Below are 21,309 nucleotides of genomic sequence, written 5' to 3'. Positions count from 1 at the left end.
TGTCCTCATCAACATGGGGACAAGGCGCTTTGGGGGGCTACCCCAAAGCACCCTCCCAATGTTGAGGGCATGTGGTCTGGTACGGTACAGGAGGGGGGGCGCTCTCTCATCCCCCCCTCTTTTCCTGTGGCCTGCCAGGTTGCGTGCTCAGATAAGGGTCTGGTATGGATTATTGGGGGGACCCCACGCGTTTTTTTTTTATTTTGGTTCAGGGTTCCCCTGTGGGGAATTCCCATGCCGTTTTTATCAATGAACTTTTATGTGTATTGTCGGACCAGCAATGCAATAGCCGCAAGTAGTTTTAAATTTTTTCCTTTGAAATGTCATTTTGCTGTCAGACTGTTCTAAACATGGGAAACATGCGCCCCTTTACAGGCATACTATAGACACCCCCCAGGTATGAAATTTAAAGGGATATAACACTTTTATTGTTTGACTAAGCATTATTAAAATCACTGCTTCTGAAAAAAAAAGGCTGTTTTTAAAACTTTTTTTTGCATTGATCCATGTCCCCTGGGGCAGGACCCAGGTCCCCAAACACTTTTTATGACAATAACTTGCATATAAGCCTTTAAAATTAGCACTTTTGATTAACGGTGTTCGAACGAACTTTTCCTGTTCGCATGTTCTGGTGCAAACCGAACAGGGGGGTGTTCGGCTCATCCCTACTCTGCAGTTTATCATGTAACCGTGTTATACAGATGATCCAAAAAAGGTATATAGTGGCAGTATTTTAATGTAAAAAGAGTATTTATAAGCTGTGGGCACTGTGTGTGTGTGTGTGTGTGTGTGTGTGTGTGTGTGTGTGTGTGTGTGTGTGTGTGTGTGTGGGGGGGGGGGGTGAATCATTTTCATATTACTGGGTTTAGTAACACAATAAGACCAACCTGAGTGCCCCAAGGTGTCATCTCAATACGTACTGAGAGGATGTTCTGCAAAAGTTACCCATTATTTCCCAACCATGCTAAAACCTCACTCTCTACCATCTGTTTTAGGCTACCTGCCTCCTCTCACCCCTTAAACTCAAAATTATAAGAAAACCTATTTGTGGCCAGAAAATATCTATCATCTCACATGAACCCCTGACCAAAAGCGCCTGGACTCATATGGTTAACTCCTTAATCACCATGAATCAGTTATAAATCTTGATGCCAACTGATATTGTATGACCATTTAAGATATGTGGATCATTATATTTCACCCTCCACCAGATAAGGAAACCAGATAACATTCCCACACAAGGGGATATGGTAATGAAACATAAAAGATAGAAGTTCACGTGAAATTACAAAATAAAACATGTTAAAAGGATACAAGTTATAGACTGACACGACCCTCAAGCCGAGGCCGGGGGGTCAGTTCATTATACCCAAGCCTATAGACCAAGGAGCTAAGGTAGGCAAGGGAGAGTGAAGCTGTCCGCAATAATGTGGAAAGGGAAAAAAAAAAAGGGGGGGGGGAATAGACCAATTTGTGGGGGGTGGAGAACAGAGCGGTGGGCAAAAGGCCCAGAAACTGAGTAAGAGGGATGGCAAAGGAGTGGGAAAGGAAAAGGAATGTCCCCCAGGCTGGGGATGGGGGTTGAATTCATTTTTAGAGTCCTAGACAGAAATTTGGCATGGGAGTCATGGAGGATACTGGACATTTTTCATGAAGCATGAGGGTCATCAAGATATTCTTTACCTCGGAAAATGAAAGAGCTGTTTTTTTCCAGGCCCTTGCTTTTGTGCATTTAGCTGTGATAAATAGGTATGTGGCTAGTTTCTGCTGGTGAGAGAAGAGGCCTGGGATCGGGAAATGGAGTCATGAAAATTTGAGGTCCTTGTGGAAGGGTATGTGAAAGAATGAAGATAGGAGACCAAAGACCCTTGACCAGAATCTCATGAGACAGGAGCAAAACTACCATATATGCAGTTCATCTCCTCGCTGAACACACCCCCGGAAGCATCCGTCACTGCATGATAGGTTTGACTTGGCGATGCGGGCTGGGACCCAGAACCTTATAGGCTGCCTCCAACATGGCAGAGCATGAATGCACTTCGCTATGCTGGACCAGGCTTTGCTCCAGTCTGCAAAGTCTATGGGGGACAGGTCACGTTCCCATTTAATCACATAAGAAAGGGTAGTAGAAGTGCTGCCAGCAGTGAGTGAGTAGTAGTTGATTCCCAAGTAGTCCAGAGAGGAGCTAGCCCAGCAATAGGGGGAGGAAGATTGGAGATGTGAGGCTAGGGAACACAGTAGAGTAATGTTCAGGGCAGTTTTGTGTGGCTTAAATTGAAGACCAGAAATAGCAGCAAAGTGGGCTAGAAGGGCCTGAAGGTTTGGTAGGGCGACGATAGGGTTGATGAGGGCCAGGAGGGCATCGTCCGCAAACATGTTCAGTTTATAGCATTCTCCTGCATAGGGAACGCCATTGATGTTAGGGTCCGCCCTAAGGACAATGGCCAGCAGTTTGATTTTTTAATACTTATTGATAAGGTTTTCACATTAAAATACAATACGCAATGTTGAAATCCGTGTGATATCTTGACTGTTTCTTCATGTAAAAGCTTAATTTGTTGTATCTCCAAAAAAATAAATAAATAAAAAAAGCCAAGCAAATTGCAATGAATTCAGTTTTATTTATAAAAACACAAACTATTCAAAACTAACAATTTATCTTAAAATTATGACATTCAAACATAAAATAAGGCCATTAGATAAAAACACCACTATACAATAGGATATGCATCATACTTATGTAAACCAAATTTTTCACATCTGTCTTGGGTTTAAAATCTGTATCCCTTTCAGAGGATGGTTAATAAAATCCACTTTAATTAAAGATCAATTTACAGCACTCCTTTGCTTTTTCAGTAAGGAGTGTAATAACAACAACATAGTCATAATTCCAAGTCATGCCCCAGCCGTTCAATCTCTTCCAAAAGGAAATCTATATCAGTCTTATCAGAGGCGGGATTGGAAAACACCATTCGGAAGAAGTTAGGCTTGTCCTTAAGAGGTTGGTAACTGACCATTGCAGTTCCTTCTTCCATCATCCTTGCTTTAATTATGGCAGCAACCTATACAATTTTTGAAATTACAAACAATGAATACTGAGCAACCCAGTGCAATTCTAAAATGGGGATTATCCCATTCAAATTACAAAAGGCTCAATTCACTAAACTATAACAAAATGCTATTTGTTACTATAGTTCTTTTCACCCATAGGATTGCCAGATTTGCTGAACATATCAGTTTAGTGAAGACTAAAGCTAGTTTTTGTCTAAGGCTGGCCATACATGTTTAAATTATCTTGTACAGTTTTCCTAGATTTACCAAAAACCATCAAATATGAGGTCAAAACTAAACAACTTCCAACTGTATCCAATTAGGCAGGCCCTTGTGCTACATAGTTTAAAGGTAAATCCAAAAGAAAAAAAAAATAAAAATTGTACCCAAAAAGTGAACATGTATGGCCAGCCTAAGAGTCCTAACTAGAGACAATAGTGGAACTTAGGGATGCAGAATTTCTATCCTCGCTATCTAGCATACAGGTTATAAAAATCCATCCAGGGCTTATCAGATGAGTTAAAGACACTAGTATTTTGAGCCCCCCTTTCTGCCCTCCATCCCCAAACAGAGTTGACATATTAACTGTGTAGAAGGTTGACTTTAAAAGAAAAAAATAGTTTGTAACATTTTCTCATGTGCACTGCTTACTGAAGGATGGCAGAATTAGGATACAGTCAGCCTCCTTTTCAGTGATGCCAATCACTTGGGAAATGAGCAGGTTGGCAGGAAAAAAAAAATTAACATATGAAGATTCAAAGCTAATCCAGAAGATGAATTACTGAACATGATCAAAAACAAGTCAAAAAGAATATATGTATTTATCTTAGATCAATACCTCATTTTAAAATGTGCATTATTACAGGTTTGTCCTTGTCATAAAATGTACAGGATTTGTAAATTACTGCTAGAGGCAGGGTAGCTCAGCTGCCACAATGACTGCCTAGATTACCTGTTGAACTAAGATGACAGCCAGACAAAAAAAAAAAAACACACACACACACACACACACACACACAATTTTACCTTGTGCAGCTTTACATTCCATTCTCCATCTCTCGGCATACCATGGAGACAGGGTGGTATATACCAAAAGCAAACGTTACTATGCTCAGGCTATGACATAAGAAAAGAATTCCATTATCAAAATACAAAATGTTTTGTAAGCAAGTTAAGGTTGATGAGAGAGTTATACTGGAGGGCAATTTACTAAAGAAGTTAATAACTTTACAATTGTGTGAACATTCTCAGCTCCAAATCATGTGAAAAGCAAATTCCTGTTCGCTTATTTCAGCTGAACAGGTTGGGATAATTGAACTGAAAAACAACTCTTACTAAATCAGCCCCAATGTGTTTACATTGTTCTGGGTAAACGCACTGCCACCAAAATCATTGCCACTTGCACAAACAGATGGTGTGCTTATACACACACACAGACTTGTCTTCCCTAATTTGTATACTCCTATACTGAAGATCTGTTAAGCAATACACATTTGCATGCTAAAAGAAACACCCATGACACCTTAACTTTTATACATTAGAAATATCTCCTACTAGGAGAATCAAGCAAGGCAAAGCACCAAGTGTAGACTAAGAAGACGCAAGTACATATTTAAAAGCTCAATTCTTACCTCATCAGGAAAAACGAGTTCAAAGTACTCCAGTGTTTTAAGCTTTTTGTACAAGTACTCTGCATTTTCAAGGCATTTGTTAATTTGAAGCTCAAAGCCACAAGTACCATTAAAACAAAAATGCAAAACTCAGATTAATAGTAAAATAATTTGAGCCCTTTTATATTTTAAATAAAAGTGTTTTACGGCCTTCAAAAGCAATGTCCATTGATTATATTTCAGGAAAATAGTTATGGGTCAATTTTACATTTAAATTGTATTTCAGCTTTTGTGGAGACATTGGGAAGATGCCTACTTTTTATTTTTTTAACAAATAAACATCCTGTTCAAAAATCCTACAGTGATTTCCCCTTCTATGTAATGTCAAAGCCAAGATCCAGGTAAACAAAAACCCCCCTAGCAGTTGGGCTGGCAGTAGACTGTCCTACGACATCCTCTCATCCAATTCAGGGCATCACTCTTGAGGATGTCGGAGGACGGTAGACAGATAAGAGTACGGGGAGATAAGGCTGTAGTGACTGGTCTAGCACCATGGAGGAGCCTGTGAGAGTAGACAATCCGATATGCAGATTTCTGTACCCTGTCCCACTAGACATAAGAGAACAGGTAACCCTTGTAGTGTGAGCACAGCCCAGTTTTCCTGGAGTTCAGCTTCAAAGATAGGGCTGTGGAGGAATGTTTACCAATATTAACACTGTCTGTACAGTGCTTGCAAATCTCAAAATCAGTTGCAAATTAGATGTGCACACTATCTGTCCTGACAAAGGGTTAAAGACTGAAAGCTTGGGTGGAAAATTGCATGTTAAACTGGAAGCTATTCTATACTAAAGCATCTTCCATAAAATCAGTTTTAAGGAAACAATTAGAAACCGGAAATAATTCCCCCTTCCCTCTCCCTTCAACCCCTCCTCCCCTTTACTCTTTTTTCCTGCTTTGTACCCTTATCTCCTTATTTTAATCTTCTCAGTACTTTCCTCACATGATCTTAGACTTGGGTCGTTAAAGCCTGCCCAGTGGCACTAAAAATATTCAGCAGCAATTTTAAAGGTTTTATTTTTTTGCTCTTTTCTCCCCTGCTTGATGGCCAGTCCAGGGAGAGAAAGGAGGCTGGATTGTGCCCTGATTGGCTGCTGCCACAGCTGAAGAGGACCTCCCTCTAGCAACCCTGGGCAGGACAACTTCTAATTGGCTGGACAGGCCAGAGTGATGCCGACTGACGACTTGGGCCAGGGGGATATTAAGTCCTGCCCACCACCTGTTTGGGACACCCACAGTGTGAGTGGGCTGACGGTACTCAGAATAAAATGTTAGTCTGCTGAGACCCAAGCTGAAAGTTTGTGTCTGGGAAGTACTGCATTGAGTCCCGGGATAGTACCAAGGTGCTTGCTGCTGGAGCCCAGGAGTAAAGGGCTCAAGGGCTGCTGTGCTTCATGGGACCACCTGTTGGGGTTAACCCTGCTATAGGCAGACCACCCAGGGACACAGTTCTGTTCTAGCAGAACTGCTGTGGAGACCAGGCTGCTGGGAGTCACTTAGGCTTGCTGCCGATTGCCAGGACTCTGGGGAGGACTTTGTTGCAGAGAGCCACATGGTTGCTGTTTCTGTATCTGGAATGCATGCCCTGAAAATCCCCACACCTTAACTGTGTTACTACTGCAAAGGGTTATTCTAGTATCCATTTTAAATGAAAGAAACCTTTCTACTTTCACGTGGAAATAGCCTACATTCCTGTGGGTTGTGTAATATGCCATACAATAGGCTGAGAGCTTCAAGTGCAGCATATGACACTGGGGGGCTCCCATTAAAAGCAAGGTTGTTGTATTATATAGCGTATGTTCCTTTTGTGATAAGCACTCAGGAACATGCATACACATTTGGACTGGGTGGAGGAGTCTATTGCCGCGTATACACGACCGGACATTCCGGCAGAAAAGGTCCGATGGAATCATTCCATCGGATATTCCGATAGTGTGTGGGCTTCATCTGACTTTTTCTTTCTAAAACTCTGACGGACTTAGAAATAGAACATGTTTTAAATCTTGTCGACGGAATCAATTCCTATCGGGAAAACCGTTCTTCAGTATGCTATTCCGACGGACCAAAAATGACACAAGGGTAGCTATTGGCTACTGGCTATTGAACTTCTTTTCTAGTCCCGTTGTACGTCATCGCTTTCTAAACGATCGGACTTTGGTGTGATCGTGTGTAGGAAAGTCCGTTTCAACAGAACTCGGTCAAAAAAACCATCAGAGTGTATTCTGACGGAAAAAAACGGTCGTGTTTACGCGGCATTAGGGTCATGAACATTTGGATACACAGTATATTGTGGACTGAATCGGTGCTGCCTTATCGACATGTTAACACTTTCATTACTAGGATAAGAAATGCCTTGATGCCCATGTCAAAACATAGTAGCATCCAGATGTATTGGTTAATTTCACTATAACTAGAAATTTCAGTACCAATACAATTTTGCACTATTTAAAGTGGAACTGCAGTCTGCTCATATAATTTGTAATAAAAACATCTTTGCCATTCTGAAGCTTTCCTCCAACCACTTTGCATATTAGTTTATATATACTATGATCCTGTGCTTGCCAAATATACTGCAGAAATCTCCCTCCACTGAGTCTGGCTGCAGCCATTTTAACCGTGGGCAGCTGAAGCTGCTGCCTGTTTACTTCCTGGATTTACACACACCCCTCCAGCTCTGCTGCTCTCATTGGCCCTCTTATGACTTATCCCTCCTCCCTTCCTGGGGAACTCTCGAAAGAAAAAAAAAGAGAGAGAAAGTGTGCAAGAGAGAAAAAGAGAAAAGAGCTGTGCATGTCATAAGCCTAGGCTTTTTACCAGACAAGAAACAGGAAGTGGGCTGTATAAAAGGTATTTACCGGCAAAAAAAAATAAAATACTATCCAAAGTTAAAACAAGGGCAGAAGATTTGATAGATGGAAAGTTGAAAAAATGACTGAAGGTTCGCTTTAACCACTTGCTGACCTACTCACGCCGATATACTTCGGCAAAGTGGCACGGGTGCGCAAAACAACGTACCCATATGTCGCTGCGTCATCGGTGGCTAGCGGCCGCTCGCCACGGGAGTGTGCTCGCGGGTCCCATGGACTATATGTCTGAGATCGTGACACAGAGAAGCCGAACGGGGAGATGCCTATGTAAACAAGGCATTTCCCTGTTCTGCCTAGCAACATGACAGGGATCTATTGCTCCCTGTGATCAGGAGCAGTGATCTCTGTCATGTTCTAGTGAGCCTATCCCCCCTAGAGTTAGTACACGCCCAGGGAACACACTTAACCCCCCCTAGTGTTTAACCCCTTTCCTACCAGTGACATTTACCCAGTAATCAGTACATTTTTATAGCACCGATCGCTGTATAAATGCCAATGGTCCCAAAATAGTGTTAAAAGTGTCCGATCTGTCCACCCCAGTCACTAGGGGGAGAGGGAGAAAAGAGCTGTGCATGTCATAAGCCTAGGCTTTTTACCAGACAAGAAACAGGAAGTGGGCTGTATAAAGGTATTTACTGGCAAAAAAAAAAAAATAATAATACTAGCCAAAGTTAAAACAAGGGCAGAAGATTTGATAGATGGAAAGTTGAAAAAAAAAAATAGAAAGAGAAGAGAGAAGAAGAAGAGAGAAGAAGAAGAAGAGAGAAGAAGAAGAAGAGAGAAGAAGAAGAAGAGAGAAGAAGAAGAAGAGAGAAGAAGAAGAAGAGAGAAGAAGAAGAAGAGAGAAGAAGAAGAAGAGAGAAGAAGAAGAAGAGAAGATATACACACACACACACACACACACACACACACACACACACACACACACAATGGGGACGGAAAGTATTCAGACCTCCTTAAATTTTTCACTCTGTTATATTGCAGCCATTTGCTAAAATCAATTTTTCCTCATTAATGTACACACAGCACCCCATATTAACAGAAAAACACAGAATTGTTGACATTTTTGCAGATTTAGTGAAAAAGAAAAACTGAAATATCACATGGTCCTAAGTATTCAGACCCTTTGCTCAGTATTTAGTAGAAGCACCCTTTTGATCTAATACAGCCATAAGTCTTTTTGGGAAAGATGCAACAAGTTTTTCACACCTGGATTTGGGGATCTTCTGCCATTCCTCCTTGCAGATCCTCTCCAGTTCTGTCAGGTTGGATGGTAAACGTTGGTGGACAGCCATTTTTAGGTCTCTCCAGAGATGCTCAATTGGGTTTAAGTCAAGGCTCTGGCTGGGCCATTCAAGAACAGTCACGGAGTTGTTGTGAAGCCACTCCGTTATTTTAGCTGTGTGCTTAGGGTCATTGTCTTGTTGAAAGGTAAACCTTCGGCCCAGTCTGAGGTCCTGAGCACTCTGGAGAAGGTTTTCATCCAGGATATCCCTGTACTTGGCCACATTCATTTTTCCCTCGATTGCAACCAGTCATCCTGTCCCTGCAGCTGAAAAACACCCCCACAGCATGATTCTGCCACCACCATGCTTCACTCTTGGGACTATTGGACAGGTGATGAGCAGTGCCTGGTTTTCTCCACACATACCGCTTAGATTTAAGGCCAAAAAGTTCTATCTTGGTCTCATCAGACCAGAGAACCTTATTTCTCACCATCTTGGAGTCCTTCAGGAGTTTTTTAGCAAACTCCATGCAGGCTTTCATGTGTCTTGCGCTGAGGAGAGGCTGCCATAAAGCCCCAACTGGTGGAGGGCTGCAGTGATGGTTGACTTTTTACAACTTTCTCCCATCTCCTGACTGCAACGCTGGGCTCAGCCACAGTGATCTTTGGGTTCTTCTTTACCTCTCTCACCAAGGCTCTTCTCCCCCGATAGCTCAGTTTGGCTGGACGGCCAGCTCTAGGAAGGGTTCTGGTCAGCCCCAGCATCTTCTATTTAAGGATTATGGAGGCTACTGTGCTCTTAGGAACCTTAAGTGCAGCAGAATTTTTTTGTAACCTTGGCCAGATCTGTGCCTTGCCACAATTCTGTCTCTAAGCTCTTCAGGCAGTTACTTTGACCTCATGATTCTCATTTGCTCTGACATGCGCTGTGAGCTGTAAGGTCTTATATAGACAGGTGTGTGGCTATCCTAATCAAGTCCAATCAGTATAATCAAACACAGCTGGACTCAACTGAAGGTGTAGAACCATCTCAAGGATGATCAGAAGAAATGGACAGCACCTGAGTTAAATATATGAGTGTCACAGCAAAGGGTCTGAATACTTAGGACCATGTGATATTTCAGTTTTTCTTTTTTAATAAATCTGCAAAAATGTCAACAATTCTGTGTTTTTCTGTCAATATGGGGTGCTGTGTGTACATTAATGAGGGAAAAAAAAAAAGCTGAGTTAGACTTACCGGTAACTCCTTTTCTAAGAGTCTTCCAGGACAGCCCATGAGACCTTGGGCTCCTCCTACCAGGACAGGAAACACGTTACTCCCACCAGATAAAAGGGCGGTCCTCCAGGCCCATGTCAGTCTTCTCAAGAACCGTAGGACCCTGCAAAACATATGCATAATACACATAACTTCAGACAATATCGGGTGGGAATCCGGCTGTCCTGGAAGACACTCAGAAAAGGAGTTACCGGTAAGTCTAACTCAGCTTTTCTCCAAGCGTCTTCCAGGACAGCCCATGAGACGATGAGCCAGAACTTACCAGTCTAGGGAGGGACAACTGCCTGAAGGACCTTACGACCAAACGCCTGCTCCTGAGCGGATAGGAGATCCAGGCGAAAATGTTTAATGAAGGTCGAGTAACTGGACCATGTGGCAGCCCTGTAAATTTGTTCCGGTGAGGCACCAGCCCTCTCAGCCCAAGACGTAGACAAGGCTCTAGTTGAGTACGCATTAACAAAAGGTGTAGGAACCTCCCTAATTTTGTAAGCTTCAGAGATGGCTTGCTTTATCCATCTAGCCAATGTGGCTTTAGATGCACTATTCTCCTTGTGAACTCCAGAAAAGGAGGACAAATAAGGTATCAGTTTTCCTAAAAGGTCTTGGTGACCGAGATAGACTAAGAGAATCCTTCTTACGTCCAAAAAACTACATTTTCTTTCTAGGTCGCCCTTTGGCGAACTACAAAAGGTTGGTAGTACAATGTCCTGAGATCGGTGAAATGTACTGGCCACCTTGGGCAAAAAACCTGGATCGGTTCGTAAAACAACGCGATCCTCAAAAATCGTGAGAAAGGGCTCCCTTACTGATAGGGCCTGCAACTCACTTACCCTACGAACTGAGGTAACAGCAAAAAGAAACAGTCTTTAATGTAAGTAACTTAACTGAAATATCTCCCAGAGTCTCAAATGGAAATTCTACCAGAGTTTGAAGTACTAGGGACAGGTCCCAAGTTGGACAACTTCTCACCACTACTGGTCTGGCCCTAGAGATAGATTTGAAAAATCTGGCTATAGTGGGATTTTCCAGGAGAGAAAACTGGAGGAACACACTAATAGCTGCCGCCTGTACCTTTAAAGGTACTAACTGAAAGACCTTTGTCGACACCCTCTTGGAAAAATTCCAAAATAGACGGAATATCATGAGTTAATCTTTCATTATCAGATAACCATGAGTTAAACTTTTTCCAAACTTTGGAATAAATGGCTCTAGTGACCGGCTTTCTACAATTTACAAGGGTCTTGACTACTTTGTCAGAGAACCCCTGGTCGCTCAGTATCTTTTCTTCAGCTACCAGGCTGTCAAATTTAAGGAAAATCACCTGAGGGTGTGATACTGGACCCTGAGTCTCCGAAAACAGATTGTAGCAGGGAAAACCAAAATGGGGCAATTAGAATGAGGTCCGTCTCCTCTAGCAGAAACTTCCGGAGGACTTCTGGAATCAGTCTGATAGGCGGGAAGGCATAACATAGGCCTGTAGGCTACGGGTTTGCCAGAGCATCGATCCAAGGCTTGGTCTGCCGGGTTCATGGAAAAGAATATCTCCGTCTTGCGGTTGTTTTGGTTCGTGAACAAATCCACTACGGGATAACCCCATCTCCTGATGAGGTCTGCAAAGACTTGGGGATGAAGGGACCAGTTGTCTCGGTCTATCCTGTGATGGCTGAGATAATCTGCCAGGCAATTGTTTGTCCCCTTCAGGTGTACTGCCGAAATTGAAGCCAGATTCCCCTCTGCCCATGAAAGTATCTCCTGGGCAATGGACTGAAGCATCCAGCTTCTCGTGCCTCCCTGCTTGTTGATATATGCGACTGTCACGATATTGTCTGACAGAATTTGGAGGTTGTGACCCTTGATCTCCATCTGAAAAGACTGCAGGGCTCTCTGGACTGCAAGCAGCTCTCTTTGATTGGATGAGGCCCTTGCCTCCTCTGAGGACCACTCTCCTTGTGCTACTGCATTGCTGAGGTGGGCCCCCCCATCCCCAGAAACTTGCATCCGTGGTAATTCTTCTGGATATGGGAAATGACCATGGGAGACCCCCTGTTGGGTGCTGGCCAGTTCTCCACCACCACAGGCTTCTTTTTATCCTGGTAGGAAGCCGGATCCTTGACGCCAGGGACCTTACGTCCCCGTCCCAGTTTCTTAATAGAAACATTTGTAATGGACGCTGACGGAGTTTCGCCCATGGTACTGCAGGAAAACATGAGGTCATAAGCCCCACTGCCCTCGACACCTGTCTCAGAGAGACCGACTCTGGTCGTGGTGGTTGGTCTGCAATGCTGACATAGTCTGGAACACTTTGGAAATCTTTTCCTGAGGAAGAAAAACTTTGGTTCACTGAGCAAAAATCGTAACCCAGATAAGTTACTTTCTGGGCCGGGATTAAGGACGATTTTTCTTTGTTTATCAACCAGCCTAGGGACTGTAAGAAGTCCTGTACAGCCTGGAGATCCTCCAACATTCTCTGGTATGATTTTGCCACTATCAGGAGGTCGTCCAAGTAAGGGATAACAGTTATCGCCTTTAACCTCAGTGGAGCCAGTGCTTCCCCCAATACTTTCGTAAAGATGCGTGGGGCTGAGGAAAGACCGAAAGGGAGAGCCTGAAATTGAAAAATGTTGGGTCCCCATATTCGTCTTCACTGCCAACCTTAAAAACTTTTGGAAGGCTGGATGGATAGGGATGTGAAGATAGGTATCCCTTAACTCCAATGTGGCCTTAAAGCAGTTTGGGTATAGTAGGTTTTTGATATTAAAAACCGTCTCCATCCGGAAATGTTTGTATCTGATGGACTTGTTTAAAGTCCGGAGATTCAGGATAAGTTGAAATTTTCTCGCCGGCTTTTTGACCACAAATACATGGGAGTAGAATCCCTTGCCCTGCTCTGACTGTGGAACAGGAATCAGGACTTTTTGATCTAATAAGTCTCTGATCTGGAGACCCAGAGCCCTCGCTTTCTCTCGATCTTGTGGAGGAAAGGTGACCAACAATCGTTCTGGTGGGTGGTGAACAAACTCCAGCCTGTACCCGTTGGTCACTAGGTCCAGGATGAAGGGGCTCAAAGTGACTTCTGCCCACTGTGGGATGAAGGCCCTCAATCTTCCTCCCACCGGGGACCACAAGTCACTGTGGCTTGGCGGGCTGTTGAGGAGGGTTAAACAGCACTCCCCCTTTGCCTCTGCCTTTGTGCCCAGTCCAGTGTTTTCGACCTGCTGTCCTTTTCTCTAGGACTCTGTTGCCTGCCTTGGCCACAAAAAATTGTTCTGGCTGTCGGGATTCTCTTTCTCTGGAAACGCCTTTTTCTTATCAGCCGTGCGTTCCAGTGCCTCCTGCAGACCTGGGCCAAATAAATGATTACCTGTTAAGGGAAGGCCACAAAGGCGTAACTTGGGGGCCGAGTCCCCTGACCAGGTCTTAAGCCAAAGGCTTCTCCTGGCCGAGTTTATTAGAGCGGAAGTCCTGGCCGACATTCTAACCGACTCAGCGGAAGAATCCGCCAAAAAGGCCACAGCCTGAAAAAGGAGAGGAAAATACTTCAAAAATTTGCTCTCTGGAGGTACCTGCTGACAGATGTGACTGAATCTGAGTCAACCAAACCTCCAGATTTCTGGCCACACAAGTGAAGGCCAGAGCTGGTTTCAGGTTCCCAACCGCTGAATCCCAAGCTCTGTGGAGAAGGATAACACCTTTCGTGTCCATCGGATCCTTAAGTGTGGACAATAAAATAAATTCAATAAACTCAATTCAATAGCAGCTCACACAACAAACAAGGAAATTTGTAAAAGGAACAAGTGCATATACAGTGTAGCGCTAATTATAACCAATGAATTTTAAATTGTAGTATTGCATACACAAAAAACACAATTTAAAATGTGAAAAAAGTTTTAAAGAAAGTTTTGAAAAAAAGTTTTATAGTCCCATAGAAATAATAATGCTGTTCACCACGTGGATAGCTGGTAAGAAAGCAACATAGATATGGTGGATCCCCCGCGTAGAAGCAGTGCAGGCTTACCAGAAAGGTTGGACTCATACAAACATATGTCTCATGAGTCAGTAAGGCTTGTATTGCCAACAGGCAATGAAGTAGGGTCTCTCAGCCAGACAGTGATGAGGTCCAAATTACATCAAGGACTTTAGAAAGGACTCTTCTACATGTAACTTGGTCTCGGTGAAATGGCCCATAAGGAATAAGACCTATTATTTCTATGGGACTATAAAACTTTTTTTCACATTTAACAGATACCTGCTAGGGTGTCTCACACCAAAATTTGATATATGCATTTATTTTGTTATTGTGTTTTTTGTGTATGCAATACTACAATTTAAAATTCATTGGTTATAATTAGCGCTACACTGTATATGCACCGGATCCTTAAGTGTGCCCATATCATCGAACGCTAGATCCGAGTTTTTTGAAACCTTTGAAAGAGGTACGTCCAACTTAGGATTTTTATTCCACGGCTGCGCTGTGTCCTCATCAAAAGGAAACCTTTTTAGGTTACTAGAGAAGAATGCTTATTGCGATTTTTTTTTTTTTTGACCAAAAATAGGTAGAAGAATATATATTGGCCTAAACTGATGAAGTAATTTGGTTTTTGAAAACATTTTTTGAGGATATTTAAAGAAAAGCTCTATTTGTGGGAAAATAAGGGACGGAACTTTCGTTTGGGTACAGTATTGCATGACCACGCAATTACCAGTTAAAGCGATGCAGTTCCAAATTGTAAAAAGTGCTCTGGTCAGGAAGGGGGTAAAGCATTCCGGGGCTGAAGTGGTTAAAGCGGAAGTTCCATTTTTGGGTGGAACTCCTCTTCAACATGATTCTGATAAAGAGATGGAACAACAAAAACTATTGCAAATAGAAATGGTGCAAAGAAATAAAAATGAACTGTGAACTTTGGAATTACAGTTTATAAAAGCTCCTGCTCCCTTCATGTAGCAATATCCCAGTGATTGAGTTTCCTCTTACAAACCACTTACCTTTGCCTTCCACATAAGCCAAAGCTTAAAGATATCTACATGTCTACCACATTGGATTGTTTTGTCTCCAGTGTCATAGGTCACATCATATGGTTTGTCTGGCTGGAAGAGATATTTGGCACACATCTGGTTACAAGCTTGCAGGAGACCCTGAAATAAGAAAAGTTAAGATTTTGGAAGAAGTTAGGCATGATTTATAATAAAAATGAAATCAGACTACATACAGTAGAATGAAAGGAGAAAAGAGGAGGAATTATGTAAATTTAAGGGTATATAGAGTAGAGTATTCTATAAAAATACATTCAAGTAGCAAGTAAAACATTAATCTGTGTTTGTGAAATAATTCCAGATTCAATAGAATTATACAGGAACATGGGAAAAAAAAATAAAACCCACCAGTAGATCGCTGCAACTAAGTATTCTTACTGCAGTTGCAATTAACACACTTTAGCGTTGAAAATGTTTTTATTAGCAATAAAAAAAAACAGAAATGAAAGACAAACATTCCACAAAAAATGTTTTACAAAGCAAGGATATCCAGCGCGCCAAATGGCTATCGCCTACAGCAAGGCTGGTAACTATGAAACATAAGGAGTCATATTATCAAGTTATATCAAACAAAACAAAAATAAAACAAATAGAAAAAGAAGGACGAGGAAGAGAAAAGAAAGGGGATAGAGGATAGACAAATGGGAGAGAAGGGGGGAGAGGGGAAAGGGAACTGCTAGCCGGGACCGAAGAGGAGGGACCCCACTTTTATCAAATACTGTCATTTATCAAAAATCAGGTGAAGATCAAGAAATAGGGGGATCTGACTTTGGGACGGTAGGAAGCAACGTAACCAGCGTGTCTGAGGAGGAGAAGCGCCGCCAGACCGACCATAGTACAGTAAATTTATCATAGGTATCATTGTCCAGCACCAGCATCTCCTCCATACGCATAATATCGTTCATGGTGGAGATCCAAAGAGCCATCGGGGGGATAGTAGTTGTCTTCCAAAAGAGAGGTATGGAGGTGGCGAGCAGCAGACAGAAAGAAGCGTAATAAACAGCATTTTTGGGAAGCTATAGATCCTGGTAGGATAGAGAGAAGAGCTATTTCAGGAGTCAATTGTAAGGGGTCATCATAGATTTTCTCATATACCTGAAATACCCCTTTCCAGAAGGGTCGGATCCGATCACACTCCCACCAGACATGAAGGTACGTGCCTGTGGCTGCATTGCATCGCCAGCAGGTGGATGGAGTGGAGGGGAATATTTTCCGCAAAGTAGTGGGGTCCCTGTACCACCTCAACATAATTTTAAAATTCTTCTCTTGTGAACAAGAGATTGAGGACTTGTATGCGAAATGGAATGCAGTTTGCCAGTCCGCCCTGGAGATAGTCTTTCCCAAGTCTGCCGACCACATCCTGGTGTAGGTAGGTAAGTCAGTTTATGTGAGGGATTGAATCAGACTGTAAATATGTGAAAGTAAATGTCCAGGTAAATCCTGAAGAGAGCCCAGGTGTTCAAATTCTGTCTGGGGGCGGTGGGTCTGGGAAGAACTGAATAAGTGTTTAGTGAAGGTTGTTAGGTGTAGGGAGGTAAAGCCAGTCCTGGGTTCCGGTTGGGATGTTTGGGGTGCCACTGTCTGCATGAATGAAGGTATGAGCTTGTGGCCAGGAGGTGCGGAGGAAAGAACCTACAGCATGAGCCGCTATACCTTGTGGGAAGGCTGGATTATCGAAAAGAGAAGATAAAGGGGATGGATCCGAGGACAAAAGCTCACATAATCCTCTCCTATACCAGAGCACAAGGGCTGCTATAGTTAGTGGCGAAGAGCTGGATAAGTCAGGTAGTTTGTCCTTGTAGCCCCAGAGGAGGGCCCTTAAGTCTACTGGGGACATATCCTGTTCAACCATCACCGAGGCTTTTTGAAAGGGTCGCGGGAACCATTCCAGAATACAAGCCATCAATGTGGCTTTATGGTATAGCTCATAATCTGGTAAACCCGTACCACCTTGCAATGTCGGCCGTGTGAGTAATTTATATTTAATTCTGGATAAACCTTTGTTCCATATAAAGTGAATGGAGAGGGAACGGAGTGCAGAGAAAAAAAGATTTGGGGACAGTAACTGGTATGGTCTGAAATAGATATAGTAGTTTGGGTAAAGAGTTCATCTTGAGGGTATTAATGCGTCCAAACCAGGGTATAGTTTTGGCCCCCCAGGAAGCTAAGTCTTTATGGAGCCGGGAAAGGAGGGGAATATAATTTAACGTAAAAAGATTGGAAAGGTTAGCCGAAATGATTACTCCCAGGTAGGTGATGCCCTTGGTCTGCCAATGAAATGAATAGTTGGAGCGAAGGAAGGACATGGTAGATGCAGGGAGAGAAATGTTAAGGGCCTCAGTCTTGGAAATATTAATCTTAAAATTGCTTAACCGTCCAAAAGCATTGGAATTCTAAAAAAAGGGAAGGAAGAGTTATATGGGGTTGTCAGGCATAAATGAGTAAGTCATCCGCATATAATGATAGCTTATGATGTGCGGACGGCGTGCGAATGCCTTGTATTGAGTCATTTTGATGGATAGCACATGCCAAATGTTCCATTACAATAACAAAAAGGGGAGAGAGAGGGGACAGCCTTTGGCGAGTCCTGTTGGTGATGTTGAACCCTTATGACGAAGTACCATTCAGCAAGACCGATGCAGAGGGATGGGAGTAAAGTGACATAATCTTGGAAATAAAGGGGATCCTAAACCAATTTGTTCAAGGGAGAGTTTCAAAAAGCGCCAATTGACCCAGTCAAATGCCTTCTCTGCAAAGGAGAAAAGGCAAACCTGTTGGCGATGGAGAATATGAGATGAGGTGAATTGTTTTGGTTGTGTTGTCTCGGGCCTCTCTGCCTGGAACAAAGCCAACCTGATCTCTATGTATGATCCCGGAGAGTAAAGGGGAAAGACGGTTAGCAAGGATTTTGGCAAAGAGTTTAAGGTCTATATTTAATAAAGAAATGGGGCGGTAACTACTACATTGGGAAGGATCTTTATTAGGTTTCAATAGAATGGATATGTTAGCTGACAAAAATTCTTTGGAGGGGAGGGTAGTATCATCCATAATGTTAAAGGCCTTAGTTAGGAATGGTACTAGCAAAGGTTTTGTAAAACCTCGGGGTGTAGCCATCGGGACCCGGACATTTACCCAGTTTTAGCCCTTTGATGACGCCCAGGAATTGGGCCATCCAAATCAGCGGATTCCTGGGGGTCAACGACAGGTAATGCAGTCTCCCTGATATATGTCTGCATTGGGTCCTGAGAGAGAGGCACAGGACTATGCGGGGTCGTATGCGGGAGATTATATAGTTGAGAATAAAAGTCTTTAATAGAAGTGGATATGCCCTTGCAGTCGAAGACTTTATTCTGGTCTAGTTTAGTGATGAAGGGGATGGGGTGGCGGGGTGATCTAGGGTGGATGACCCTTGCTAGATGTTGGCCACATTAGCTATAGAGTAATAAGATTTGCGGGCCCGGTCTCTGGCTATTAGAGAGTGAGAATCTAGTAGTTGAAGGAGATCACGACGGGAGTTCGAGAGAGTAACAAATGTAGCGGGATCCAGAGTTCGTTTGTGAAGGGATTCCAGATCCAAAATGGTGGTCAGGAGGCGCCGTATGTCATCAGATCTAATTTTTTTCAAACGAGAACCATTTTGTATCAGGACTCCCCTGACCACACACTTCAGAGCATCCCACTGAATAAGTGGAGTGGTGGTATCCGCTATGTGATCAGATCGAAAGTTTTTGATCGCTTTAGTAACTTCAGCGATACATACTGAATCTCGCAGATGGTTGTCGTTGAGACGCCATGAGAACCCTCTGCGTGATTGTGGAGGTCGGGCGAAGGATATGTATACCGGAGAGTGGTCAGACTAGAGGGCATGTCCCAGGGAAGTCTGTATTGGTGTATCTAAGAGGGATTGTGAAATGAGGAAATTATCTAGTCTACTGTATGAGTTGTGGGCTATAGAAAAGTAAGAAAAATCTGTCCGTGGGATGGTGTATGCGCCACATGTCCACTAAGTGATGAGAGTGGAGAAGGGACTTGACGTGGTTATGGAAGACTTACCAGTGGATGTGTCGGCAGTCGGGGACAGAGCCTCCAATGATAACACAGGGACCTCCAAAAGGAGGCTAGTCTGGCAAGAGTGGAAGATAGGAAACGAGCCTGGTCCGTGTTGGGAGCATAGATATTGGCTACTGTAAAAAGAAAATTATTAAATTTTAATTTAAGAAACATAAAATGGCCATCATCATCATCATCATCATCAATACATGAGTCAAGGACTATAGGGTGAAAAGATCTATGAAATGCAATTGAGACCCCTTTGGATTTAGCTAACGGGTTGGTACTATGGAACCAGGAAGTATAATAGCGATTTCGTATCGTGGGTGTTGAGCCAGAGCGGAAGTGGGTTTCCTGTAGGAGGATGTTAGTTCTCTGTTTATGGAAGTGGTAGAGGATCTGGCTACGCTTCTCAGGGGTATTACAGCCTCTACAATTATAGAAGGCTAGGTTAAGAGGTGGAGTAGTAGCCATATTGGGGGGTGAGGATTAGAGATGGAAAGGGAAGTAAAATAATTGGGGTCCCTCGTAGGACAGTCCCGGCCAGCAGAAGGAGAGGGGAGGAGAGGGAAGGAGAGGGGAGGAGAGGGGAGGAGAGGGGGGGGGGGGGGGACAGAGGAGGGATGAGGATAGATAGCACATAGGAGGGAACAGATGAGACAGGTAAGTAGTAGGAGAAAAGCATAAAAAAGGAAAAGAGAGAGAGAGTCCCAGGAGCCAAAACTAGTAATGTAGCAAGGCCACATGTTTTGTAGAGAACAGGTGTAAGAGGCTGGGACCCTGACAGCATCATATATACCAATAAACTGAAAACACTGAAAAGGGCCACTAGGTGGCGCCAAGTAATCAAAAATGCAAAAATAGAAAAAACATAAAGGAATAATGTGGGGAGCATCTAGAAACCAGGGTACGGTGCCAAATATAAGCACCGCAGATTCCCAAGGGGGGGTTAGTGGTTAGCATGGGAGGGCTCCCGGAAGCCCCAGGACCCACAGGGTAGCTAATACATGAGTATTAAATAAGCTGTATTGGGAAAAGAAAAAATTCTAAACCATATAAGGAGAAAAACAAAAAAATAACATAGGGGTAAAACATGAGGTAATAGTACAGTAGTAGCAGTTATGCCCGCCACGAAAACAATTATGGGATGTAATCCAGTGCACATGTCTCTGGGAAGAAAAAAAAAAAATATAAAAATAAAAAGTTCCAGAAGCGAGAACCTCCAGAATTAAATAGATGGATGCACTTAGGGACCGGTCCTAGAAGAAGGAGGAGGGCAGTAGTTGTGAGAGACGGGGCTGTTGATTCAGGGTAAGTTCTCCATTGAATAGCTTGAGTTCATCCTTACAGCCTTAAAACAATGAACCTGGTAACTTCTGTAAGTAAAAGAAACCCAACGTGGGTAAAAAAATAAATAAAACCTTCAGATGTTAATCTTGGTTAACTGCAGCAACTAGTAGGAAGGTATGCGGGGAGGAGAAGAATACCAGGAAAGTCTCGGAGGGATAAACTCAAAGGTTCCAAGTTGACGCAGGAGGTATTCCTGCTTTCAGAGTGATAAAGATAAACGACCAGCCGGTCTAGCGGACATCAATCGTCAGGGTCCATGCGAGACGAGGAACCAGGGCGTCGTTTGCGACTGTTTTTGCCACTGAGGTATGTATGGCAGGCCTGGTGTAGGAGGAGTGAAGGGCCAATCCGGTATAGAAACATGAGGCAAGTCCAGTGTGCTGAGAAATGCAGGAAGGTCTCCCAGCGTGTGGAAAATGGTGGTCTTACCATCATGGTGCACCTGCAATTGGAAAGAAAAGCGCCATTGATATTTCAGTTGACGTGATTGAAGTAGCTGTGTGAGGGGCTTCAAGGCTTTCCGCATAGTTAGAGTTAGATCAGGCAACAGCATCACGGGGGTGGTATTGAAAAGAATAGAGTCCTGCGTGCTGGCGGCACACATGATGGATTCCTTAATGTTATAAAAATGCACTCTGCAGAGCGTATCACGAACAAATGAGGGGTCAGAGTTCCTGGGGACGGAGGTCCTGTGAACCCGGTCAAGCTCAAGGGGATTATATTTGGGCAATTGTAAAAGCTGGTTAAAAATGGCCATTACCGCCACTTTCAAATCCTTGGGTTCCACAGATT

General features: G+C 43.3%; 1 pseudogene; it reads right to left on the bottom strand.

Moving 5' to 3' along the window:
- Positions 1 to 2,672: 2,672 nt before the first annotated feature.
- Positions 2,673 to 21,309, bottom strand: part of LOC141144834 (glutamate decarboxylase 1-like) — a 65,784-nt pseudogene continuing 47,147 nt past the window's right edge.

Source organism: Aquarana catesbeiana, linkage group LG05 (assembly GCF_042186555.1).
Source record: "Aquarana catesbeiana isolate 2022-GZ linkage group LG05, ASM4218655v1, whole genome shotgun sequence".
Taxonomy (NCBI): domain Eukaryota; kingdom Metazoa; phylum Chordata; class Amphibia; order Anura; family Ranidae; genus Aquarana; species Aquarana catesbeiana.
The sequence above is the reverse complement of the archived record's forward strand: the minus strand, read 5'-3'. Positions and strand labels throughout refer to the sequence as shown.